This window comes from Belonocnema kinseyi, chromosome 7 (assembly GCF_010883055.1).
Source record: "Belonocnema kinseyi isolate 2016_QV_RU_SX_M_011 chromosome 7, B_treatae_v1, whole genome shotgun sequence".
NCBI classification, from domain to species: Eukaryota; Metazoa; Arthropoda; class Insecta; order Hymenoptera; family Cynipidae; genus Belonocnema; species Belonocnema kinseyi.
In genome coordinates this window covers 50,137,115-50,141,809 of record NC_046663.1, presented here as the reverse complement: position 1 = coordinate 50,141,809, position 4,695 = coordinate 50,137,115, and the positions used below count along the sequence as shown (strand labels likewise).

The 4,695-nt window shown below is 25.7% G+C and overlaps 1 protein-coding gene across 8 annotated transcripts in view; it reads right to left on the bottom strand.

Annotated features, from left to right (window-relative positions):
- The window catches only part of LOC117176885 (laminin subunit gamma-1), a 110,119-nt gene that overhangs the window by 78,475 nt on the left and 26,949 nt on the right, over positions 1-4,695 (bottom strand). The gene's annotated exons all lie outside the window — the stretch shown is intronic.

Sequence of the window (4,695 nt, the reverse complement as noted above, 5' to 3'; positions counted from 1 at the left end):
TGTGATATATGCTAGTTGTTTATTACATGTTCAATATATTAAATATTTAATATTAACATTGTAAACAAACCAATTCGCACCAGTGTACCGTTTACGCATACTGGTTTGGAGTGTACCGTTTGAAGGTTAAAAGTGAAATGTAATTCAGAAAACGGTAAATTTCTATTCTTATTCAATAGTTCAATTTTAGGTGAAAGAGGGGATTTTTTCCGAAAAAAGGAATTTCATTTATTATTTAAAACTTTTGGTATCATATGGGTAAACAAAGTGCTTAAACCAAAGGGCCCTCAACAGGAGCGCAGGTTTTCTGGCATGGATGCAGATTCAACCAAAAAATTAAATCCAAACGAAAAGTGTTTTTGATATTTCCAACCAAAAAATATTTGAATTTTTAATAAAAAACAGTTGATTAAAAAACATATTGATACAAATTTTTAAGAAACTAGTTAAGTCCTGAATAAAACCTCATTTATTCTAACATAAAAGAGGAATTTTCAACTAAAGAGTTGATTTCATATTTTCCAGCCGAGAAACGAATTTTCTAGGAAATAGTTCAGATTTCAACGCCAAAATAAGACTTTTTCACCAAATAAGTGAATTACAAAAAAAAAGTAATCAACGAAAATAGAATAGTTACATTTTCAGTTAATAAATAAATTTGCAACCAAACAAGAAAAAGAAAATTTCAAATAAGATGAATTTTTAAACGAAAAGATTCAATTTTGTGTTAACAAAGACAAATTTCAACAAAATAGTAGAATTTTCCAGTAAAGAAGATATATTTCCAACATAATATAATCAAATTAATACACCAGAATGTAATTTTATATTTAAAAGTGAAATGTAATTCAGAAAACGGTACATTTCTATCCTTATTCAATAGTTAAATTTTAAGCGAAAGAGGGGATTTTTTGTCATAAAAAAAGGGATTTCATTTATTATTTAAAACTTTTGGTATCATATGGGTAAACAAAGTGCTTAAGTAAAAGTGCTCTCAACAGTAGCGCAAGTTTTCTGGTGAAATAAAATTTTAAATTAAATTAAATTAAAGTTTTTAATGTGAAATAAAGAAGATAAGAGTTTAAGAGAGAGAAATTAAAATATTTTCGATTTGCAAAATTTTGATTCTACAACCACAAATAATATATACTGTTCTCTGATACATCGTTCAATGTATTTTATTAAATATTTTAAAAGTTTTTAAAATTAATTAAATTAATTAAAAATTGTATTGAAATTTTGTTTCTTGATAGTAAAAGCCTTGTTTGAAAATTAACTTTTTTTTGATAGTTTATAGTATCGAGTTGAAAATAAAACAACCACTTTGGTAAAAATTTAGTTCCTTCCTTCACTACAAAATCATTGGTTCAAGATTCAACAATTTTGTTGAAAATTCGACGTTTTAATTAACATTTTTTTTTTAATTCAATTGAATATCAGTTTTTTTTAAGAATGACAATTCATTCATTTTTATTAATTAACCTTTTTTTAATTCCTCATTTTGGATTAAAAATTTAATTAGTTGATTAAAAATTAACTTTTTTATAGAAAGTTCATCTCTTTTGCTAAAAATCTAAAAATTTTGGTAAAACTGTGTTTTATATTAAAAGTAAAATCCTTTTGGGTTGAAATATTAACTAATATAATAATAATATAATATGATATTAACATGTTTCGTTAAGAAAAGTCGAACTACTTTTTAAAAAATGCTTTTTTTTTAAATAAATATTTTCGGGTAAGATTCCAATATTTGGTTCAATATTTAGTTACAAATGAACTTTTTCGTACAAAATTCATTTTGTTTGACCTTTGGGTTGAAAATTCCATAAGTTAGTAGAAAACTCTTGTATTTTGTTGAAATATCAAATTTTTTGCAGAAATTTAAACTTTTTGGTGAAAATTTCATCTGTTTGGTTGAAAACTCAAATATTTTGGTAAAAAATTCAATGACTTGGATGAAAAATAAATTATTGATTTGAAAATTTACTTATTTCACAAACAATTAACTCTTTTTTTTGTGTGGAAATTCCAACTATTTTGTAGAAAATTCATCTTCGTGGTTTTAGAATCTTTTCGGGCTAAAAATTCAACTGTTATGCAGAAAATTCATCTTTTTGGTAAAACATTTTTCTTCTTGTTTAAAAATTAATCTTTTTGATTAAAATATTAACAGTTAAAAGCTTTTTAGCTTAAATTTAATATTAGTAGATAACATTTCTTCAATTAAAAAAGACAATTAAATTTTCGTTTTGTTTAAAAAATAATTTCTACCAAAAGAGACAAATTTTCAACATAATATCGGAATTTCCCACTAAAGGAGATAAATGTTCAACAAAAAATGAAACTTTCAGTTGAATGAATAATTTTCAATAAAAAAAAAGTAATTTTTAAGCAAATAGTTAAATTTTCTACCAAAAAAGTGTAACTTTCAATAAAAGAGTTGAATTTTGAACCAAGAAATATTTTTCAGTCAATAAAGAAACAAAATTGTGTAAAAAATATTGAATTCTCCATTTGAATTTTCGCCAAAAAACGTTAATTTTTCAACCAAATAGTTGAATTTTTTAAACAAAATTGTTGAATTTTCGGGCCAAAGGCATTACAAAGTAAAAGTGGAATAGTTGAATTTTCAGGTAAAAAATTCCTTTTGAAGGAAAAACAGCAAGTTTTTACCAAACCATATGAATTTTCAATCGAAAAAATGAGTTTTTAACCAAAAAGGGAGTACCAAACAAAAAAATTTTTGAACCTAATAGTGGAATTTTCAACCAAAAAAATGAATTTTCTACCAAAAAATACAAATTTTGTAACAAAAAATAGAATAGTTAAATTTTCAACAAAAGATGCAATATTTAAATTTGCAATTAAAAAATTAATTTTTAATGAAAACGGCGTCTTTTCTTCTGATGTCTTGAATTTCCGTTGATTCTTTAAGAATGAATCGAAATATTCCAGAACAGAGGTAAATTGGGTCAAAATTCTCGATATTTAAAAAAATGTAAGGGGTAAAAGGGTTATTATGTGAAAAACGGGAATAAAAAATTTATGTTATTAAAAAAGCACGTTAAATTTATATTTTATTTAATAATTGGATTTGGTTGTCGAATTTTCTGGGCAAAAATTATCATTTTTTCGAAGTCTTACGCCACTGAGATCAGGGTAAACTACCGGGAAGGGCGGTTTCTCTAATGAATGGACATATTCACATGTGGCTCGCAGCCGGTAGAGAACTGGCATTGTGTATTCTCAAGAAGATGACTCAGCCTGAGGGCTTTAAGTTTAAACCTTCATTTTCTGTTTTGTAAGAACAGACTGTACTTGACTGAGCCGTAATTATGGTTTCACCTACAAACCAAAGAGAGAAGATAAAATCTTTTGAATATTGACTTTCAAATTAATATTAAATTTGGAATTTCCTTGCCTTTTTCCTGGACAATTTTAAACCGAAACTATAAATTTTTAATACATTTATTAAGGTAAATTTTTAAGTAAAAATGGAATATGATATTATGTACTCTTCTACCAAATAAATGATTTTTCAATTGAAACAGATAATTTTTCAATTGAAACATATAATTTTTCAACCTAAAATAGAATAGTTTTTTGTTGTACCACATAAAATTAATTTTCTACAGAACATTTAAATTTTCAAATCGCAAATGTGATTTTTCAACAAAAAAGTAAGTTTTTCATCCGAATAGTTAAATTTTTTACTAAAAATGTTGAACTATGAACCAAAAGCACGAATTTTCAACAAAATAAATGAATTTTGGCTTAAAATAGATACAGTTTTAAGTAAAAATAGAATAGCTACATTCTCAATATGAAAAAAATAATAAAAAGAGCAAAGAATTTTCAACAAAACAGTCAAATTTTCAAACAAAGAAATTAATTTTTGACTAAAGTCCTGCATTTTTTACCTAGAAAATTAATTCTCAACAAAATGGTTACATTTGAAACCAAACATGAATTTTTAACCAAGAAAATTAATTTTCTACCAAACCTTAAAAATAGGGAACGCTAGGAAACAAATATTGAAAATAGGAGAATTCAGGGAACAAATCTTAAAAATAGCAGACTTTATGAAACAGAAATTGAAAATGGGAGACTTTAGAGACCAAGTTTTGAAAATATGAGATGCTAGTTTTTCTAGTGTCGAATAGTCTTAGTTATTGGCCGTTGAAAATCAGTGTACCGGTAGTGGCGTTTTGGCAGTTTAAGGGTTAAAGACCAAATATTGAAAGTAGGAGACTTTAGGAAGCAGATCTTGAAAATGGGAGAGTTTATAGACCAATTCAAGAAAATAGGGGACTTTAGGGAACACATTTTTAAATTAGGGGACTTTACAGACCACATCTTAAAAATAGTGAACTTTAGACATCAAATCATAAAAATAAGGGAATTTCGGTAAGAACTTGAATGCACGGGAATTAATAGACTAAATATTGAAAATAGGGGCCTATCGGAAATAAATATTGAAAATAGGTGATTTTAGAGACCAAATCTTGAATTAGGAGATTTTAGGAAGCAGATCTTGAAAATAAGAGATTTAGAAAACAAATCTTGAAAATAAGAAACTTTAGGTACGAGGGTGGTAGTTCAATAAGTCCTTAGAATGAAGTATAAAAACAATTTTTTTGGGTAAATTTTTTTTTATTTTTCAACATAATCTCCTTGGAGCTCTATACACTTGGT